Here is a 24208-nt window from a genome sequence, read left to right as displayed (position 1 = left end):
GTGGATCACAAGGTCAGGAGATCGAGACCATCCTGGCCAACATGGTGAAACCCTGTCTCTACTAAAAATACAAAAATTAGCTGGGTGTGGTGGCATGTGCCTGTAATCCCAGCTACTGGGGGGATTGAGGCACAAGAATTGCTTGAACCCAGGAGGCGAAGGTTGCAGTGAGCTGAGATAGCACCACTACAATCCAGCCTGTTAACAGAGTGAGACTCCATCTCAAAACAAAAACAAAACAACTCAAGCCAGTCTAAGGCAAAGAAAGTAAATTTGTTGGTTCATGTGGCTGGAGAATCTAAGAGATGAGGATGGCTTCAGTGGATCCTTTAAAGATGTCTCCATAAAACTACTCCTTTTCCTCCATCTTTCAGTTTTGCTTTTCTCCATAATGACCCCAATCTCATATAGGCCTTTAGCATCCCCAAAATATCCACTGGCAACTTTATACTTGCATATACTTACAGCTAGCAATCCCAGAGAATGGAGTGACACGCCTTCAAAAAAATTCTGGCACAAGTCCCATGGTAATCTCCAGTTGGCCTAGTCTGTGTCATGTACCCCACAGACCTGGAGTTTGGGGTATGGTCAACACTGCCCACACAAACTGGACAAAGAATGAGAGAAGAATAATTCCAATAAGAGACATTGAGCATCAATAAAAAGTCTACAAGACAACCATATAGGTTAGCTTGTCTCTCATGAATGATATGGCATCAAAACTAGAATTATGCAAAGTCTACATATGAATCAGAGGAAGGAAAAATCATTTTAAGCCAAAAAAGTGCAGGTTGAATGACAGAGGTTTGATCATGACATAATCCAGAATAATCTAATCACAGAATCATAATATTATTTTCAGGGGTTTGACTCTATATATCCCCTGTAGCCACATGATTATTTATTGGGATTATACCATACTTTAATTTTCATCAGTCAGATTATGTTCTATTGAAACTTTAATGAACCCACCAAAAACTTGCTGAAACAAAGGAGGGAATTTATTAGCTCATGTAACAGAAAAGTTAGGGCTAGGTTTCAGGCAGAACTAGGTGTAGGGGTCAAACATTGTCATTGGATCTTGTTTCTGTCTCTCCATATTTCAGCTCTACTTTGTCTATATTGACTTCAAAGAGTGCTGGTGCAGAAGCTTGTGATTTTTTGACTGTCACAAATTGAGTAATGCACCATTTTTGAACCAATCACTAGATCAGAGTGATATAGCACTTTGGCCAGCCTCAAGTTACAATCTCATCCTGGGAGCCAGGAATGGAGATCAATTTTGTTCAAACCACATTGACAGGGGTCAGAGATTGTACAAGGGAAAGTTAGGATGCAGTACCAAAAAAGGCAAAAGGAAGATATCCCCTATATAAATATCCTCTTCACATTTTGCAAATATATGTGATGTAGCATCCTGGAAATGACAGGAGAGGATGAGATCGAGGGTGTCGATAGAAAGATTTTGTAAGATGTAAGTAACTCTTCAACCACATAAAAACAGGAATCACTGAAGAAAACCAAAAACAGTGAAGCTACAACTTCTTGGTCACAATAACAACAACAACAAAAAAGCTTTCAGCAAAATTTACACTGAGAATCTTTGATTCCTGTAGCTCTCTCACTGAAATTTATTTACATCCTTGATTTTCTATTTCTTTCCATTTGTCTACAAATTCAGCTTCTCCAGCTTTGTTCTCATGCCATGGCTTCAGGCTTTGGTGTCCTCTCAATCTTTCAAATCTTAATCTACTCAATCTTGTGATTCATCTTTATCTCTAGGAATCCTTTCATCTACACCTGTCCCTTTGCCTGAACTCCTTTGACATTTCAACCCTTCAACCCTACAAGTATTCTTAGGACTCCCTATCATCTCTCTCTTGTCTCCATCTACCTATGGGCAGTGGGAATCATTCTTCTTGGAACCTACATATTCTTCTCTTAAAAGGCAGAAAAGACTCAAAGTTTTGGTATTTTGACATGTCACCCTTAGAAAAGAAGAAAGACACTTTTTTTTCATTTACACAATGTACGGAGATGCAATGATATAGAGAATATTGAGAAGTTGGAAGCACTAATGTTATAAAGCCATCATCTTCACAGATACATAGGAGTAGGAAACAGATGCTCAGAGACATAAGGAACAGTTTGCAGAAACAGCTGTGGAGAATGAACTAGATCATCTTTCAAATAAAGGAATAGATTGCTGAGCTATTGTGAGATCCCAGTTGAGGTCACATGACATGAAAGTATGTTACAGAAGGAATACATTGCATTTTTCTTCTCTTAGCGTTCGATGATATTTTAAATATTTGTTTGTTAGGCTTGTGAATAAATTCCATTAATTTTTAACAAAAGTAGAATGGCACAAATACTTGTCTTCTAGGTTAGGAAAATCATCAATGACACCAGGCCTCTGCTAACTGATTACATTTTCTAGCTATAGGATAATAAGGAAATTCATCTTGAAAGATTGTCCAATTCCTACATAAAAATTTTCTAGAAGTTATAAGGTAATAGTAGAGGTAATGGCACATTTTTCATACAAGAGTTTATTATGATATACGTGACTCTTATAAAGCTGGGGATTCTGAGCTATAATTTAACAATGTAAGAAGGGGGAAAGCTGCAACTGTGATGAAATATTTGTTATGGACTAAGAATAATAGCTCAACTCACCTAACTGATGTCTTGTTGAAAGAAATGTAGCCTGGATCAAAGTAATCTTAGATATTTTAGTTTGTGGAGCACAGAACAATCAGTAGAAAGCTGTACATTCTTCCTGCAGTGAGGAAGTAATGGAATTTCAATTTCAAGCAGGAGGAAAGGGAAAAGATATAATCTGGCTTATTTTTAAGGGGATGGACAATATTCATTCTACATAGTTTCTGAGCATGTGGATACTGGAGGGGTCCTCTTTGATATATCTAAAATCCAAAGTGAAGATAGAAAGTACAGGTGAGTTCAAAGATGGGATGGGGTCACGTTAGGCAACAGAGGTAAGGTTGGGATGGAGTCAAGGTGGAAATAATGGAATTATATAATAGGCTGTTCCTCCCTTTCTCTCCTCATTGAAACAATTAAAACCCAATAGGAATTTCCTTTTCACTCAACCATTTATTTAACAGTTTTCAGTGAACTCCTGTTATGTGCTGAGATTCATTAAGCTCTTATCCAAGAGGACTCATCTTTCCCTTTGCATTTTACAAATCAGAAAACTAAAATGCAGACAACAAAAATACGACAAAATTTAATTTACTGTTAATACAATAAAGAGGGGAGCTGGAAAGGGAAAGAAGAAATTATCTTAATATGAAACATATATGACTTAAAGAACTCTATAAAGTTTATGGAGTGCTAAATACTTGAATAAATGTGAAGACATCATAAACTGAAAGGCAAAGACTGAATGACATAAATATATAGTTTTTTCAAAATAATTATATAAGGTAATACAAATCCATTTAATATTCCAAGAATTTATATTTCTAGAAGTTGTTAAATGTTTTATAAAATTCACATGGAAAATGGGTGGGGAGGACATAGCTAAAAAATGAAGAAAAAAAGAACTAACAATCATGGTATCTAACTTCAACAGACAGTAGAGTACATTAAAAACCAAAATAAGTGAAACAGAATAATGCTGATATGAGAAGAGACAATCTAAAGCAGCAGTCCCAACCTTTTTGGCACCAGAGACCACTTTCATGGAAGACAATTTTTCCATGAAATAGGGAGCGGGGAATGGTTTCTGATGATTACACTTATTGTGCACTTTATTTCTATTATTATTACATTGTGATATATAATGAAATAATTATACAATTCACCATAATGTAGAATCAGTGGAAGCCCCGAGCTTGTTTTCCTACAACTAGATTGTCCCATGTGGGGGTGATGAGAGACAGTGACAGATCATCAGACATTAGAGTCTCGTAAGGAGTGTGCAACCTAGATCCTTTGCATATGCAGTTTACAGTAGGGTTCGTGCTCCTATGAGAAGCTAATGCCACTGCTGATCTGACAGGAGGCAGATCTCAGTGCATGCAAGTGATGGGGAGTGGCTGTAAATACAGATGAAGCTTCTTTCACTTTCCCAGCATTCACCCTGTGTTGTGTGGCCTGGTTCCTAACAGGCCATAGACCCTGGGTTTTGGGACCCCTGGTTTAACAAACTATTATATAAGAAATAAATATACAATGAAATAGGTCCCATAAATAAACAAGAACAATAGTATTTGAATTAATATTTTATACACATTTTTGATAAAATGTTTTAAATCACCCCATAATACATACCAATGTAAATTCCAGATGAATTAATAGTAATTGATTTTTTTAAATGTTACACTAAAAAAAATCAAACAATTGAATATATATCAAATCTTTGAGTGGAGTAGAAAGCTTTTCTAAGTTACAAGCAATTTAAAAAACAAAGAAAATAATTTAATAGAAAAATAAAATAACTTAATAGACTGTTAAAAACTAAAACTAAAATGAAAGCCAAAATAAAAAATATTTTTGACAAATGTGACAGAGGAAAAGTGTTTTTTTTGGTTTGTTTTTTGTTTTTTGTTTTTTTTGAGACAGAGTCTTGCTCTGTCACCTAGGCTGGAGTGCAGTGGCACGATCTTGGCTCACTGCAACCTCCGCCTCCCAGGTTCAAGCAATTCTCCTGTCTCAGCCTCCCCAGTAGCTGGGACTACAGGCGCCCGCCACCATGCCTGGCTAATTTTTGTATTTTTAGTAGAGAGGGGGTTTCACCATATCATTCAGGCTGGTCTCGAACTCCTGACCTCAGGTGATCCGCCTGCCTCAGCCTCCCAAAGTGCTGGGAATACAGGTGTGAGCAACTGGGCCCGGTGAGGAAAAGTATTTTTTTAAGTCTAAAAATATTAAAATTGATAAAAGAATTAGAATAAATTTACATGAGTAGATGATATTCAGAAAAACAAACAGTAGGTAATAGACAATTGTAAAGTAAATATTTAAGATAATTCAATGACATACTACTATCATGTAATAAATTAGAATTTTTTGAATTATAATACCTAGTTCCAGGTGAAAAAGGACCTCCCAAACAACACTATAATGTAAGTATAATATAACAGCTTTTATTTCTTGAGTGGTTATCATACAGTGGTCTTTATATGGATTTATAAATGTTATTGCATGTAATCCTCCCAGTCCTTGGGAGAAACCTTTCTTAGAGTGGTTAAGTAATTTGCCCATGTCACATAGCTGGAATTGATTTCAGAACAAAGTTCAATATAATGTGTGTCATTTAACCCAATATAACCTGGGTTATACTGTTTTTAAATTAGTTTCCTTGTATGACTCAAGAGTTTTCAAATGGCCATGCCCTTTAGATCAATAATTTTATTACTGGTCATTAATTCTAAAGAAATATTCTAAAAGTGGAAAAAAATGTATGCACAAAACTGTCCATCTCAGTTTTGTTTGACAGTGAAAGATTATAAACAATCTTTATGAATGACTGTAGGAGAATAGTTGTATAAAGTATGTCAAATAAATGGAATATTACTCAACCATTAACACTGTGATGAAAAGCATATATAATACCAAAAATGATTATAATATTGTAGAAAATGAAAAAAACAAAATGTAATTATATATAAAGTACAAATGTGTCAAAAACACTGTGAATATAAATACAAAGAAAATTCATCAAAATATTAACTTTGTATTTAGATTGGTAGGGATACAAGTGCCACTTTTTTTCTCTTTTTCTTCCTATTTATAGTGAGTTTTAGATTTCCTTTTACAAAACCAAATATCATATAAAAGTATGTATGATCTACTACAGAACGTCTAAACTTGGCTATGTATTTTAAGCAGATACCATTGCATGTCCCTTTTGAATTTTTGTTATTGCTATTTGAAAATACCAGTTTCATACCCTAGCTTTGGCTTTTCTCCATCCTTTGAACCAAAGCAATGTAATATACCTATTTATTGCTTGCACACATGTATGTCAATGAATTGTCATCCCACAATTATGACCTAATATGACAGAGAGAGCGACAGATCAGCCGAGATTATGAGACAGTGGTGCAGCAATCTTACCTTTCTCTATCTGGTGCTACCCTATTTTATTCTGAGATCCCAAATTTAATAAAGGTCACCTAAGAGCATAGCATAAAATAAATTCTTTCAGTGGTTTTGGGATTTTTCAATTAAACAGAATGTCTGTGTGTGGTAATGTGTGGATTTTATGGATGAACTACGTAAAAACACACTTTCCAATAGATAGTTGAGGAATTTGACATCACAGTAAAAGTTGAAGGTTGTCATATTTGGTTCTAGATCTTGCTGACTCTCAGTCCTTCATTTGCTATTCTATACATTGTAGTGCACAGTGAAAATTCATTTACTTATTCCAGGTTAAGAATTTGTGGTAAATAAGATGATGACTTGAGCTACCTATCAATAAAAATATTTCATAAGTGGTGGAGATAAATTTTGTAATATACTCAATTGAACAAAACATTTTAAATACTTGAGAAGTGGTCATTCATAGCTATTTTGGGGACCCTATTTTTATTCTTACCCACCCATGGATGGAGCCTGAGAAATATCTTCAAAGTAGCTATGAGCTAATTTACATTGTTTTAATCTTAATTAGTCCAATTCAGCAGGGCTTCATTAAAATAACAGAATATGAGAAATCCAGGATAAAAGTGTTTATACTCCATTGTACACGCATGAGTGTGTATGACTGTGGTTATGATTGTGTTTGAGGATGTGTGTGCTCTCTTCCCTGATGTAGAATGGAACACTGATGGCACAAAGCGTGGCTTGAGAGAATTTTATCTCCCTTCCGCATGTCCATCAAACCCTTTTCTATATTTTTATATGCATAATAGATGTTTTCTCAGTCTTACAAGAAATTCCATACAAATGCAGCTTTACTTTCCATCTCACCTCTTTCTCCAGCTAGATGGACAACTCTAAGACTCAATAAAAATTCTGGAGCTGCCACTACCAGGGAGGTTAAGGGTCTCTGGGGACTTTCTTACAGAGAACCCTTCCTTCTATCACCTTTTCCTGGATACTGGATAGACATGAGTATTCGATAGATACATTGTATGGGTAAGCATTTTACTACAAAACTTTCAGTGTGAAAGAAATCGAATTAAATTTCACTCTGAAACTCTGTCCTGCCAGAATGGTCAGGAGTGCAAACCACTATTAATTTTGGGGTTGAGGTGGAGTAGAGCTTCTCTTTCTTGGGATCCACAAAACTTCAATAAATGTATATAATATCCCCAAAATGAAAGGGTCTGCTTCAGTTCGTCACATTCTCCACTGATTATATTCATCCACTCAACAAATATTGAGAACTTAATAATGGGCAGGCATTTTTCCAGGGACTAGGGGCTCTCAATGAGTTGGATATCACCATGCGGGCTCACACGGACCTTTGGAGGCAGGCAGCTCCGTGACTCTGTGGCTCCAATGCTAAGTTTGAGCATTGATGAGTTTGCTGATGCTTTGTGTCACAGGCCCAAGGAACAGCTTCTCCAAGTCTGCTCTGTAGCCCTTCCCCTTTTAGGTCTTGTTAACTGCAGTCATCCCTGACACTGGCTCTTACTTTCTCTGTCCCTCTTTACTCTCTTTCCTTCTCCTCTCTGTATACCAAAAGCACTCTCCACTTCTCTCTTCCTTCAATATATTTTCCCCCAGAAAACCACAGGCCAGAAACCAGGTTGTCTGTAAGCAACTTTTGTTTTTACAGACAGAAAGGAGTTTGCCTCCTTTCTGGCAAGCTGGCACAAAGATCTAGCTTGGAAAAAAAGTATTTGGGGGAAAGAGCATGGAAAGAGAAGTAAACACAGGTGTGTATGTCAATAAAATACCTTGCGTGAAGTGTGGTGAAGCCCTAGAGAGGCTTGACTTTCCCATGGCCAGTTCATTTTAGTTTTCCTGAGATTTTTTTTTAAACAAGCTCAGTCTGATCCTTTATAAAATTTAGTATAAATTTATTTTTGAAATAGGTCAAAGGATTTAAGGTCAGAGCCCATGAATATTTTCTGGGTTCTAACATTTATAGGATTCTGGATCTTATTTCTGTATTGGATCCAAAGTGAAAATAGAGAACCAGAAACATTCTGGGATTTTTAAATCTATTTTTCTTTTGAAAGCTTCCTATTTCCTTTATTCTTTGCCAATTCTCAAATACCCGGATACAATTATTTTGAGATTGATGCTACTGGTAGAGAATAATAGTTATAGTTACTCATGTAAAAGAAAAATCATATCTACTTCATTTGTATCTCCAGTAGGAAGAGAATATTCAGTCACTGGGATAAAGTAAGAGCAAATAAATCATAGGGAATTTCAGGAATGCATCATACCCAGAGCATTCTGTGACAGCTCAGCTCTTTTACAATCAAAGCTAAACTTTGCGGTTTTTGAAGCCAGCACTTATTTGAGAGTCTAAACATCAATGAGTTGATGTAAGAGGGAATATAATTTGGTCTTAGAATGGTATATAAATAGCAGTGCAGATAAATGAGGGGTACAAACTATAATTTGCACAATTTTCTAAATCATTTTCACAGCAAGTTTCATGGAAAATAGCATGTAACTTTGACTTTGGCCAGCTTTGGCATTTCTGTACTTGAGGGTGACTATTGATTACTTGAATACTAAACTATTTTCACTCTTTTCTACAGTCCGCTTTTTGCTAGTTGCTGGTTCAGAAGGAAGCCTTGTGAATGGGATGGTGATCCCTTTATGATAAATAATGTATTCCTGCACTTTATCTAGTCCCTACCATCATTGCCCCAAAACAGTTCTCTGTCTTGTTACCAGGATATGCCCTTTCCTACATATCTGGATTTCCTTGGTAGGAATCCAGATTTCAAGTATTAGTGCAAGAATAATACAGAAAAACATAACAAATATGCTTTAATGCAAGTTGGCCAAGCGATTTGGTAAGATTTATTACCCTCAAAGGCAAATGTTTAAGTGGTCTCCTTTAAAATAGAGTTTCTATAGAAACTTTTAGTTTTGGAATATTTGTATATTACATATATTTACATCCAGCTGGATATGGGCATAAGGAGAAGACTCATAACTTCACCTCTGCTATGGTGGCTGAAAAGAAAAGGTGGGGTGGGATGGCTGATCTGGTCTTCTACAAATATAGGAGTGGAATAGGTGCTCCAGATCAGAAGTAATGGTAACCTTATTTCCAGGGAATTATTTTTGAGGCTCAATTTTTGCTGGATCTGGTCTGCAGAGTATTTCTTAAGTTTTAGTAATACTACTGGAAATGTTTTACATTTCTAAGCGATTTAACTAATATTTCTGCATCACACATTTGCCAGGCCTGCTTCCTCAAATTGTTTGTAGAAAGGAAGAAAGAACAAAGTATGGGATGAGAGGCAAGAAAAAGAGGACCCAAAGTCATGAAATGTATCCAATGCAATAAACTTTTCTAGGTATTTTCATAGGGCATCAATCATATATAGATCTATATAATTTGAGGCTCAATTTATGATATTATTTATATTTGTAGAAACATTTGAATCTGAGAGCCTACAATATCACACAAGAGCCTGAAATATTAATTTACACGTATAAGCACATTAATCAGTCTCAATGTCAAAATGACCCAGAGTGAGTGGATACAATGAAACTGAAATGAATCAGACTTTCCTTTTCAAAATCATTCTTAATAATTAAAAACACTCACTTCGCTAAGAAAAAAAATCCAGTTCTTTTCAAAATTTGAAATGCATAATATAAGCTTTTGCATCCAAGACCTGAAGCAGTGCTTATCTCTTACCACAATAATAAAACTATATATGAGTTCTTTCTATGTACCAGTGATTATGCTAATATCTGCACCAATATTCCCTTCATTATTACATCTTGAGATAGATACAGTCTCCTTCAATTTAGAAGGAGAAGCTGTGATTAGCGAATGCCTAATGAGTGTTATGCTGTAGTCTAATATTCTAATCTAGGGCTGCCTTACTTCAAAGTCCATGTTCTTACATTAGGAATCTTATAGCTTTAATAGGAATATAACATTGACACTAGACACGAAAAAATCATGTTTGAAAGAGAAAGCATCTAGAACCTTGAGCATCTATCACTTACTAAGGGTAAACTAATCACAGATCAAGTTCAAGGAAAGGAAGCATTCAGGAGATGGTCAGCCACCCAAAGCCAGGCAAAAACACACAGGCAAATACAAAGGTGAAAACATAGAAATGGAAAACATGGTGAAGTGAAGGTACTGTGGGAGAGTAACTTTAAGAGATGGGACATTTATATCTGACATCTAAGCCGGTAAGAAACATAAGAAGACAAAATTAATTAACTTTAAAAACATTGAGTGCATCCTATGTGCTAGGAGAGAGGCATGCGCCAGGGATATAGTAATGAGTCTTAGAGAAAAATGAGATATGATATCAGTTAGGATTCCTTTGGTTGCAAGTAGTGGAATACTTGACCCAAACCAGTTCAAGCAAAAAGTGATGATATTGAGATCTTAACTGAAATAATTGGGATGTTCAAGGGGCCATCCAGTTTCAGGCATGGTTTGAGTTGGAACTCAATGCCACTAGAGAGTCACCTAAGTCCAGCCCCTAGTGATTTTTTTCTTTTCTTTCTTTTTTCTTTTCTTTTCTTTTTATTTTGAGATGGAATCTCACTCTGTTGCCCAGGCTGCAACCCCTGCCTCCCGGGTTCAACTGATTCTCCTGCCTCAGCCTCCTGAGTAGCTGGGATTACAGGCACCTGCCATCATGCCTGGCTAATTTTTGTATTTTTAGTAGAGACAGGGTTTCACCATGATTGTCAGGCTGGTCTTGAACTCCTGACCTCAAGCAATCCACCTGCCTTGGCCTCCCAAACTGCTTGGATTACAGGCATGAGCCACTGTGCCTGGCTTCTCCTAGCAATTTCATATTTACATTTGGTTCTACTTTATCCTCCAGGTGAGAGGTTGAGAGAAACTAACGTTAAATAAGGACAAAAGTTTTGGAATTGAAACTTATTGGTTCTGATTTGCCTGGCTTGAGTGTAATCATCCATGAAGCAATCACTATGACTAAGGGGATACAATGCACAGATTGAATTAGCCTAAAGCAGGTGCTCTAGCCTTGGAGCCTACAGGTGGTGGAGTTAGCACCCATGCCAAATAAGTGTAAATGGACAAACCAAAATTGAGATCCTAATGTCAAATGAGGAAGGAATGGACCCTAGGTGATGAAACAAATATTGCATCTAAAAGATAAATGAAAATAGGACAGACAAGTGGGAGAATAAAAATAAACAGCAGTGGTAAAAATTTAAAAACTGGAGCTGATTCTAAAATAAATGTGTAAAAAGAAAAACAAAGTGGATAATTTTTGGAAGTGGTAAGGACTAGTGACCAGAGAATGGGTATTGAGGATGTGTGAAAGACAGAGGAAAGGTAAAGGTAGGGATGAATAAATAAATGTTAATAATAAGATTATTTAATCTGATAGGATTGTTAAACCCTATTATTAAAGTAGCTTAATAATAGTTCAGTAGATTTTAAAATATATAGTAATAATAAGGTCACTTCATGGGGAAGATCCTAACTTCAAACTATCTATTATGGTTCATTGATGTTTTTCCAACAGTGCTCTAAAATAAGAGTTGGCACACTTTTTTCATAGAAGGCCAGATAGTAAATATATTAGGTTTTGCAGGCCATATGGTCTCTGCTACTCAACTCTGCCATTGTAGTACAAAAACTGCCACAGATGATATATAAATAAATGAGTATGGCTGTATTCCAATCAAACTGTATTTATAGATGCTGAAATTTTAATTTCATATTTTTCACATCTCAGGAAATATTCTTTTTTGACTTTTGCAATCATTGAAAATGTAAAAACAATTTTGGGTTTGAGAGTGGTTTAAAAAAAGAGGAAATGGGTCAGATTTGGCCTGTGCACCTTGTCATAGTTTGCTTACTCTGTACTAAAATAATCAGTTACATGTTTCCAGAAGATTACCTAGAAAATGTGAAAGAATCATTGAAAGGAAAGAGGCAGTAAGGAAGCTACTTTTAGGAGACCATTGCACTAATCCAGGTTGAAGTAAGTTTGATGTAGATGTGTTGAAAGTCTTGGTTGAGAAAGAAAGCTAACTAGATGACAAATTAAACTTTGTTATAGAGAGTTAGGCCCATCAAAGAAATAACCTGCAGTGATTAGGTAGAGAGTTGGATTAAAGCTGGTGATTCAAGCAGGGGAAGAAGTGAGTAATACAACCCAAGGAGGTAGAATGTATTCCTTTGGACTTGAGGGATGTAGTTGGGGATCAGTTCAGTGATGGCAGTACTAGAACCTCAGAATGGAAATGGAGGGACAGTGCCACAGATGCTCAGTGTCTGTGATTGTGCTTGGCATATTTGGATGCTTTTGGGGGAGATGGTTTTTCACTTCTCTTGAGTGACTTGGAAAATAAGCATTTCAGTGATACAAATTATGGACTGTCTTAGTTTTGTTTGTGCTGCTGTAACAAATACTTGAGATTGGGTAATTTGTAAATAATGGAAATTTATTTCTCATGGTTCTGGAGGTTGCTAACCCCTAGATCAAGGGGCCAGCAGGTCTGGTGCCTGACAGACAGGTCTCTGCTTCCAAGATGGCACCTTGAATGCTGTGTCCTCATGTGGCAGAAGGTAAAAGAGCAAAAGTGCTAAAAGCCGTGTGAAGCCTCTTTTGTTTTATCTTACTTATTATTTTCAACTTTTGTTTTAGATTCAGGGAGTACATGTGTAGTTTTGTTGCCTGGGTATATTGCATGATGCTGAGGTTTGGGGTATGAATGATTCTGTCACCCAGGCACTGAGCATAGTACCCAGAGTTAGTTTTTCAACTCATTACTCCCTCCCTTCCTGCTTCCTCTAGTAGTTCCTGATGTCTATTGTTGCCATCTTTATGGCCATGAGTACCAAATGTTTAGCCTCCACTTATAAGTAAGAACATGCAGTATTTGGTTTTCTGTTTGTGTGTTAATTTGATTAGGATAATGGCATCCAGCTGCATCTATGTTGCAGCAAAGGATATGATTTCACTTTTTAAAAATAGCAGAATGGAATTCTGCAGGGTATATATGCCACATTTTCTTTATTCAGTCCACCACGGATGGGCACCTAGGTTGATTCCATGTCTTTGCTATTGTGAATAGTGTTGTAATGAACATGTGAGAGCATATATCTTTTTGGTAGAATGATTTGTTTTCTTTTGGGTATATACCCAGTAATGGGATTGCTTGGTTGAATGGTATTTCTGTTTTAAATTATTTGAGATATCTCCAAACCACCTTCCACAGCAGCTGAACTAATTTACATTCCCACCAACAGCGTATAAGTGTTCCCTTTTCTCTGTAGCTGCATCAACATCTATTGTCTTTTGACTTTTTAATAATAGTCATTTTGACGAGTGTGAGATGGTATCTCATTGTGGTTTTGATTTGCATTTCTCTGGTGATTTGTGATGTAAAACACTTTTTCATATGTTTGTTGGCCACTTGCCTGTCTTCTTTTGAGAAGTGTCTGTTCATGTCTTTTGCCCATTTTTTAAATGGGGTTTATTTTTTGCCTGTTCAATTGTTTAAGTTCCTCATAGATTCTAGATATTAGACCTCTGTTGGATGCATATTTTGTGAATATTTTCTATCATTCTGTAAGCTGTTTATTTCCCAAGGCTGATGTCTAGAATGGTGTCTCCTAGGTTTTCTCTTTTCAGTTTCCTATAGTTTGAGGTCTTACATTTAAATCTTTAATCCATCTTGAATTTATTTTGTATATGGTGAAAGGTAGGAGTACAGTTTCATTCTTCTGCATATGGCTTGCCAGCTGTCCCAGCACCATTGACTGAATTATTTTTGTTGACTTTGTTGAAGATCAGATGCTTGTGAGTGTGTGGCTTTATTTCTGTGTTCTCTATTCTGTTCCACTGGTGTGCATGTCTGTTTTTGTACTAGTACCATGCTGTGTTTTGGTTACTGTAACCTTAGAGTTTGAAGCCAAGTAATGTGATTCTTCTGGCTTTGTTCTTTTCGCTTAGGATTGCTTTGCGATTTGGCTTTTTTTTGGCTCCATATGAACTTTAGAATAATTTTTTTTCGAGATGGAGTCTTACTCTGTCACAACGCTGGAGTGCAGTGCATGATCTTGGTTCACTGTAACCTCCACCTCCCAGGTTCAAGCGATTCTCCTGCCTCAGCCTCCTGAGTAGCTAGGACTACAGGCGCACGCCACCACACCCAGCTAATTTTTGTATTTTTAGTACAGACAGGATTTCACCATGTTGGCCAGGATGGTCTCCATCTCCAGACCTCATGATCCACCTGCCTTGGCTTCCCAAAGTGCTGGGATTATAGGCATGAGCCATCGCACGGCTGAATTTTAGAATAATTTTTTTACAATTCTGTGAAAAATGACATAGGTAGTTTAATAGGAGTAGCATTGAATCTACAGATTGCTTTGGGAAGTTTGTCCATTTTAACAATATTGATTCTTCCAGTGCATGAGCATAGAACGTTTTTTCCATTTGTTTCTGTTATCTGTGATTTCTTTTAGCAATGTTTTGTAGTTCTGCTTGTAGGGATCATTGAGCTCCTTGGTTAGACATATTCGTAGGGGTTTTTTTTTTTGTTGCTGTTTGTAAATGGGATTGCATTCTTGATTTGGCTCTCAACGTGAATGTTATTGATGTATAGAAATGCTAGTGATTTTTGTAAATTTATTTTGTATGCTGAAATCTTGCTAAAATTATTTCAGTTCTAATAGTCTTTTGTCAGAGTGTTTAGGGTTTTCTCAGTATAGAATCATATAGTCAGTGAAGACAGATAGTTCGACTTCTCCTTCTCCTATTTGAATGCCTTTTATTTCTTCTTCTTGCCTAATTCCTCTGGCTAGCACTTTCAGTACTATACTGAATAGGAATGGTAAGAGTGGATATCCTTGTCTTGTCCCAGTTCTTAAGTGGAATGTGAGGCCTCTTTTATAAAGGCCTCAATCCTATTCACAAGCAAAAAGCCCTCATGGTCTAACCACCTCCTAACAGCCCTGCCTCTTAACATTATTGCATTGGAAATAAAGTTTCAATATGAATTTTGAAGGGAGACATAATCATTCAAACCATAGGATGGACTAAAGACTGAAAGTCTTCCTTTTTTCTGTATTTTACAAGCTCCTGTGTTCTTTACTAATCTCAAGGAAACAGGAAGCATCTTTTGGAAACAAACTGAGTTGGACTTTCTGTTACTAGGATGGGTACATATTGAGCGGATCAAATTTCAGGCATTTTTTCCTGAATTCTAGTGTTATAGGCAAATGTATACCAATAACTAATAGGATATTTAAATTTTTGCTGAGAAATATTTTAATTTAGAGATGGTATTGTATCTCTGCATTGATTTTAGGTAGTTATAATATACTAGAGGGTAATCAGGTTTTATCCTTAACCAAGTCACAAATTCCAACTACATATAGCAACAAAGAAGCAGTTGTGTCTTCTTGAAACTTCAGACATTGTGTATAATGTGAGAAAGTAAAGGTACATAACTTGACATAAACATGACCCTTCCTGGAAGAAGAAACTCCAAGCATGGGTCCTTCACCCTTTGAAATAGAAGAGAATCCATCCATGTGAAATGCAATCTGTGAAGCATTTATATATGAAGCATAGCATTGTCAGTGCACAATGAATGTAGAGTTTCTTTATAAGATAATTTATCAGATAGAAAAGAATTTATAGGCATGATGCAAGTGAATTCTTGCTGTAGTGCATTTGTAACTTTTATTCCATTTGCAGTATTCAATTTATATTAAAGTTAAATTTAATAGGCTTTATACAAATAAGTTATTTCTAAGACATTTTTCAAAGGGCCTATTCAATGAAGTATTGCTAATGGTCACTTAATCATTCAACTAAGGCACATATGAAGCACTATGGGAAGTAAAATGGTGTGTGCAAAGCTATTCTATTTATATCAGCAATGGAAAGAAAATGGAAGTCTTAAGTATCCTCACTGAGCTCTCTACCACGATTATTATTCCTCTTTATTTTTTCTTCCCAAATTTTACTAACATATATACTTTTATCATCTTGGGTAATGTCTGTTTAAGAGGAGAAAGAATCATTTGGATTAATGTATTTATTTCCCCTGTACTTGGAATTTTCTCATTCCTTTATTCTTTTGTTTGAAAATGGTTAATGATTCCTAGCATGCCATTTGAGGGTTTCCAGGCTTTAGCCTCTGCCTGTTCTCTGGCCTCATCTCTTGCCACTCCATCAACATTATACAGTTTGTAGCACTCATACACACAATACTATTTTCATATTTCTTCTGCCTACAGTATCTTTACTTCAGATGCATTCACAACATAGTACAACATTATGACTCCACTAAGGAGTAATCTGCTAAGGGAAGTCTTTCCTAACTCTTCCCTATGGTTGTCTCGCTTATCTTCATCTGTTCTGGATGCTATAACAAAAATACCGTAAGTTGGGTGGCTTACAAATAACAGAAATTTATTTCTTACAGTTTTAGTGGTTAGGAAGTTCAAGATCAATGCATCAATTCAAATGCGTGGATTTGACATCTGGTGAGACCCCATTCCTTGAAGATGGTGCCCTCTATGCGTCCCCACATGACTGAAGGGATGAACAAGCTCTCTTAAGCCTCTTTTATAAGGGCACTAATCCTATTCATGAGAGCCCTCATAATTTATCCCCAGCTAATAGCTCCACCTCTTAATACCAACAGTTTGAGGATTATGTTTCAACATGTGAATTTTGAAGGGACACAAACTTCAATTATAGCACAGCTCACCCATATAAAATTATATCATGGAATTCATTACCATTGCATTGCTTCTCAGCCTATCTGTCCATCTCTGACATGTAATTGTTAGTTGCTGCAAAGAAGAAAGTTTAGTTTACCTTTTTATGTTCTTAATACCCATGCAATGTCTGGGACTGAATGGAAGTACAGAGTGTTTGCTGAGTATATTTTAAGAAAGGAGTATATTTCTTTTAAGAGAAGTTTCTGTATTATATGGTTAGACTCTCAGGTGTATTCCTTTTCTTCAACTCCAGAATTATTTAGGCAGTCTATTATATTTAAAATTTCCTCTGATTTTCACACTTTTGAATTACGAAAAATTGTTGGAAAATGTTTTAAAATGAGAATTTCAAATATGCTCATTGATATTAATGGTAAACATATTTATAACTTTTGTAATTTTATGTGGATATCTGAAAAAATGCTTTACTCTCAGTCATCAGAAGACATTGCCCAGAATAGAGGCTTGTCTCTCTATAAAGGACATTATTAAGTGATTGCTCGCCATCTTGTCATGTTATACCAACTTTATCATTCTGTCCAAGCCAATATATATATATATATGTATATTTTGAGGTGGAATTTTGCTCTTGTTGCCCAGGCTGGAGCATGCAATCTCGGCTCACCACAACCTCTGCCTCCTAGGTTCAAGCTATTCTCCTGCCTCAGCCTCCTGAGTAGCTGGGATTACAAGCATGTGCCTCCATGCCCAGCTAATTTTGTATTTTTAGTAGAGATGGGGTTTCTCCATGTTGGTCAGGCTGGTCTCTAACTCCTTACCTCAGGTCATCCACCAGCTTCAGCCTCCCAAAGTGCTGGGATTACAGGCGTGAGCCACCACACCTGGTCAACACTTTGTCTTAATCATTCTTAAACATTTATTCAAAGTTTTAATGGACACCTATTATGTGCTAGGTGTTAGAGTGATATAATGTACATACCACTTATTGAGAATTTTGATAGACATTGAGAATACTGCATACATATTATTGATGCTAATTCTAACTATAACCCATGAAGTAGGAACCATTATAGGTTTATGAGAAGAGAGATTAAATAATTTGCTTAAGGTCACATGCCTAGTAAATTACAGAGCCCCAGACATGAACTAATATTGCCCTGATGTTATTATCTAATAACGTTCTTATTGGTCTCCTTCTGAGCTTTATGCTACCTGTTGGTTAGATATATTTAACTTCATTTTATATATGTTTCTTTCATAGATGTCATTGTCATCACGTATGAAATTTTGGATGCCTAGCAATCAATCTCACTTTAGATTGCAAACTTTTAGAGGTAGACACCATTTATTCCTAGTTCCTTTGTACAAAGGATCTATATTGCTCTGCTCTTTTATGTGTAAACACTGCCTTTTAAAGAAGTTTAGATTATCAGATACCGCAAATTGCTTCAATTCAATTTTCACACCATTAATTCATTGCAAAAATGTTGATTAAACATCTATTATGTATGAGATATATTTAGGCCCTGGAGCTATACAGAGAAGGAGATAAAGTTTTTCTCCTTGGAGAGATTATATCAAATAGACAAAGACAGACAGGTAAACAGGTAATTACTATACAGAGTTATAAGTGTCTTGGGAGCAATATGTACAGAGAACTGTGGATATACAATTGAAGGACACATTATGACCTAGACTTGGGGCTTGAGGAAGAGATACAAATGAATTCTTAGAAAAATAATAAACCAAATACCTGAAAGCCCTGAAGAACCAGTGAAAGTTATTCTAGGGGAGGAGAAGACTGTCCTGTGTAGATGGAATTGTTTGGACAAAAATCTGGAGGCCAAAGTTTGCATTCACAGTACATGTAGGAAAAGGAAAGATAGAAGGTTAGGCTGGAGGTCTTTCATTTTACAATGACTTCAGACCCTGTCCTGAAAAAAATGGGAAGTTGGTGAAGGGATTTAAATAGAACAGTAGCAGATCTGAATTTTGCAAAAGTTCCTTTGGTTGCTGTTTGGAAAATCAAGTGGATAAAATAAATAGTGGAAGCAAGGAAATACATGAAGTGGTTGTGACCCAAATTCAGCAGCACATGATGGTGAACTAGAGTGAAGGCACTGGTTTCAAGAGAAATGTGTAGACTAAAAAGGTATCTTTAAGAAGTAGAATGGATAGGACTTTGTGATAGATTGCAGGTGGCAGAGGAATCCAAGGGAGATATCAGAGATAACATTCTGGTTTCTGACTTGGACAGCTTTTACCAGGCTAGGGAATTCAGCGTGTGAATGCTCTTTAGAAAAGAAGATAATGAGTTCTGGTTTTGACAGGTTGAAGTTAGTAAAAAAATCTTAGTGTAGGTTGGGACTCTACTGGTCATGAAGAGATTTGCAGATAAAGAAGCTAACTATTAGGAATGAACTGACTACAGTGTGTCAAATGGTTTTGTAAAACTGAAATTATTATCTTAGATTAATTCTTTCTGAGTTTAGTGTAAACCAGAAGTTCAAATTTCCTCATAACTCCTAAAAATACTAAATGCATATTTTGATGTGATGCAAAGTAACTATTTAAACTTAGTTTCAATTGGCATAATTCCAGCCACTAAGATTCTATAATTGGAAACAGATATCCTCACAGATCTTCAATTCATCAGCCATCCCACAGGTACCACTGAACATACAGTTTCTTAATATTTCAAAATTCCTGAGTTCAAATTTTAATTTTTATTGGAATTCAGATTATTGAAATGAATCCTACATCGTAAACTCTAGCACAATATTTTTGGGTGTTTTCATTAATTGAAACATATAATTGATTGAGGAAAGAATAACAAATGTGCTCATAAGATTTCAGAAGGTAGTTTTTTTTTTTTTTTTTTTTTTGCTTACCTTCACAAAGCCTTATCTCAGAGGGATTCATCCTCCTCATTATATTACCTTGATAAAACTAGTAAGAAAGAGCTCATCACCAGTTAATGGGAAATGTCATTGAATCATCAGCATCTAGTAGGTCATGTTATAATTTACTTTAGTCATCTTGTGATATATTAGGCTTTTTTTCTATTAACTAGCTGACAATAAATGCAGCTTTTCAATGTTGAAGCTGATTCTGTATTTTATGCCATTGTGAATACAAGAGTGCTTTCCTATGTATGTAAAGAGCTTCTACCAGCTGGTGGTGGTGAATCAACACACTTCAGCTATGCACCCAGAGAGAAGTATGCTATTGTTAGACTGTTGACCCAGGTTTCTATGGCCATAGAATTGCCCACCTAGAGATCACATCAGCATGCATGGTATCAAATAGTGGAACATGAATAGACTCAAATAATCTGTCATAAGTACAATCAGTCTGATGAAAATGATCTGGCTCAAATCCCTGAACAAAGACGTGCCACTGAAAAATTCAATTGAAGCATATGTTTTGCAGGTCTGAAATAAAAATTCATTCACTCCACAGTAAAAATAACACTTGGGGAACTTTGTGTTCATCTGGCAGAATCATTTAGATTAAAGCAACCATAAGTGAAAAGCCCAGCACCTAGCAAATGCCATTGAACCTGACATCTTTCTAGGTTTCATCAGTCTTTTACAGCCTTTTTCCTTGCTAGATCAACCTGATTCTAAAAAATGCAGTAGAGAAACAAAGTAACATAATCAGAGATGGTATTATAAGGTCTATTAACAAAGCAGCTCAGTCATATCAGCTGAAGGGAAACAGCTGTAGATGCTGAAACCCTTAATACATTAACCCTTGTTTTGCTATTTATAAGAACCCTCTGTCTGTCATCATGCCTGTTGTGTCTGTCATTTGCACCTGGTATGAGGGTCTTATGGAAAAATCATATATCATTTACATGCAGGCAAGAGCCAATGCATTGTAGAATCATTATTCCTAAATGCTGAACTCCTTTGAATTTAAAGAAAAAAATGCATGAGTACATAATTAAACTGATAATACATTACATCGAAATTCATTACCTGGAAGATATGCATAACTTAAAAAAATTTTTTTGAGTTCCTGTGTTTTTTGACTGGAGAGCCTTAATTAATCCTATTCATTGTCAAGTTTAACCATGATTTAGGATGTCATTCAAATGTATGTTCCTGCTCAAAATGAAAACTGTCAATCAACTTAAATATATATATATAAATATATAAATATATTTATATAAATATATTTATATATAAATATATATTTATACAAATATATTTATATATATTTATATATATAAATATATATATATATATTTCACTTTTCTCCATCGCCATGATGGTCTTCATTTTCTCAGAAAAAAAAAAGAAATCATTCTGTTCTTTCCTTAGAGCGATGTCTCTAACAAGGCAATTGCCTAGTCAAAGAATTGCAAAGCTCTTTGGACAATGTGAAAACTTTCCACTTAACCACAGACAATTGTGTTTTCTTTTCTTGAGTTTTTGCTTACCAGTAGCAAATGTCTATGGTCACTAGGAATGTGTTACTGTTTTCCAGAAGGCCTGACCTCTACCTAAATTTGGATTTGACATATCCAAAGTTCAATCAAATAGAGAGGGGGAAGATGATCACTGAAGTCACCAAAAGCGTAATACATCATAGAGGAGAATTTTAGCTGCTTCTACCCCTCGCAACTCATGAGAACACACTAGCACCAAGCAAAAGAATTATTTTAGAATATGCTTAGGATAAGAACCTCTCTTATTTAAATAAAATGACCTGAGGATTCCATTATCTCAAAATGGATCTACTCAAATTACAATGCATGTTTTTGACCATTTGTGTAACTATGGAAAACTGAAGTAAAGGCAGTGGTGCAAGCTGTGGATTGGCTCAACTGAAAAGCCTTCCAACCCTAAGAGCGTGCAGAAGCTCACACGTTTCTTAGACTACCTTGCAGTTAGGGTTTCATATATGACTGAAGTTTCACCAACTAGATGATCTCAAGCAAAACTTTGAGTCAGGAATTTGTTCTATGAATAGAGAAGCAATTTGGAAATAGCCACTTTGAAAGTATAGAACATGGCAGAAGTGGCTGGTTCTGAAGGTGACAGCTGTAGGGCAGCTTCCTAGTTTAGCAAATAAAGTACTGCTTTCATAGTCCTGCTGAAGGAGGGGTAGCTTTCCTGTTGAGAAAGGAAAAAGGAAAACTGAGTCACTCTCAGTAACTCGGGAAGCAGTGATTGAGGGCAATTTTGTTAAGATCAAGAACATTCTAAGACCAAACATTGTTATGTTCTTGAATATTGTCTCACCTTCATTACTACTCATCAGTATTTATATTTGTTAAATAATAAATATCTTTCTATTCACTTGCAGGAAGCAACTGGGGACTTCGGATGGACCATTTATGATTTTACACATTGATGGCTTGTGGTTTAAGCACAAAGTTGGTGCATTGTGTCTGTACTCTGCTGGTACTTTTATGTCTAGTAAAGAGTTGTAGACGGCCTTTTAGTCTGCACAGAAAATAGGCTGAGTTTGTTCTTAGGATGACCACTATTCCAATTTGTCCAGGACTGTCCCAGTTTTAAAACTGAAAATCCCACGTGCCCAGAAACCTTTAGTCCCACACAAACAGGCATATTTGGATATCCTATTTGTATGCTGCCTTCTCAGCCTGCTCTGTCTCCCCCCACTCTTCCTTGCACTAACAGCTTTTATGTTATAGAAAACCACCACGGTTGAGTTTTTCTACAGCTACTGCTCTTTTCAGAGAGCAAACATCTGTCAACTTTGTCTCCTAATGAGCCCTGTTCCCCTGGGCAGTGATCTGCTCATTTCTTCTTTTCCCAGAGGACTAAACAACCCAGCCCAGGCTTGACTGCCTGGTTCTTCCTTGGAGCACACATGGCACAAAATACTCCCAAAGCAAAAATAACTGAAAACACACTGGAGCTTACTTTTGGTAGCATGGCAACCACTGCTGGCTGCATTTGAAAGCTCCTTATTAGTGTGAAAGTTATTTTGCATAAAGTTACTTGTTAACTAGGCTAGACACTTTCAGCTCCCTGTGAACCTTGCTTTTTTACAGATTATTTTCCCCCTCAGAAAGCTTTTTGAACCAAAGGAGATTTGGAGATATCATGAATAATAATAGGAAATACTTGCCAAGGCCCTTCCAAAGGGTTGAGAGTATCCCTGCATACTAAGCCTAAATTGCTTTGGGTTATTTCTTATTCTTTTGACTACTTAATGATAGAGAACAAAAAATACACCCCAATACTCTATTCTTTTTATTCAATTCAAGATAATATCCTACTCTCTATCGTATCCAGCCAGGTATGTGCATCACAATGTCAACCAAAAATTGTTAAGGGTAATGGGTGATTACTCACTCACTCTCATCCCAACAAAGAAAAAAATTACGGGCCTTAATAATTTGCAATTTATCTTTAATTACTTATACAGTTTTATTTCCCACTACTCTCCAATCATTTAAACACTTTAACTAGGTAATGTCATTGATCTAAAAATAAAACAATTGTAATTGTTTCCTAATCTCTGTTCATCCTGTTGCCACCATTAGAGTATTCTCTCCTCTACTCTTTGTTGATACTGTACCGCAACTCAGGCAATCACTGTTATGAGTACCATGACTCGTACTACAACTAAGATTGTGACTACACCAATGATTACTACTTTGACTCTTATGACAACATCATTAATGAGTTAGATAAGTTAGAATGAGACTGACCCTGTATTGGGTGCTCTGCAATAATTGTCTCATTTGAATCTTCACCATAACTTAAAAAGTGACTATCATTTTTCTTTGATGGGTGAGGAAACTGAGGTTTGAGATACGAGGTAACTGTCACAAAGTCACAAAGAAAACAGATGGTGGGTATTGGTGTGGACCCAGGTCTTTAGGGCTTTAAAATTAACATGCTTAAAAATACTTAAATGTTTCTCTGTCGAGGGGAATCTTTCTTAATAATTTCACTCCAGACTGATAATCATTCCTTTATTGTCCTTATTTTCTATATCACTCATATGAGTAGTAATGGTATGTTGCTCAACACCGCTATTTTACTAAATGGAATATACATTTATTTTCACTCATTGAAATAGTAAGAAGTATATTTCCCTACTTCTGTGCTAATGATAAGCACATAGTTATAGCTTAGTTAATATTTTTTGAATTGATTTAGTTATTGAATTTCACTGACTCCTCTAACAAAGTAACCAAAATATTTCTAACATTACCTTCTATATTCAAAAGATATAGGTAATGGAATAGTATTCAGCCATAAAAAAGAATGAAATTCTGTCATTTGAGGCAACATGGATGAGCTTGGAGGTGAAATACGCCAGGCATAGAAAGATAAATACCACATGTTCTCACTCATATATGGAAGCTAAAGGGGTTCATCTCAT

The sequence above is a fragment of the Pongo abelii genome, chromosome 10 (genome assembly GCF_028885655.2).
Source record: "Pongo abelii isolate AG06213 chromosome 10, NHGRI_mPonAbe1-v2.0_pri, whole genome shotgun sequence".
NCBI lineage: Eukaryota > Metazoa > Chordata > Mammalia > Primates > Hominidae > Pongo > Pongo abelii.
The sequence above is the reverse complement of the archived record's forward strand: the minus strand, read 5'-3'. Positions refer to the sequence as shown.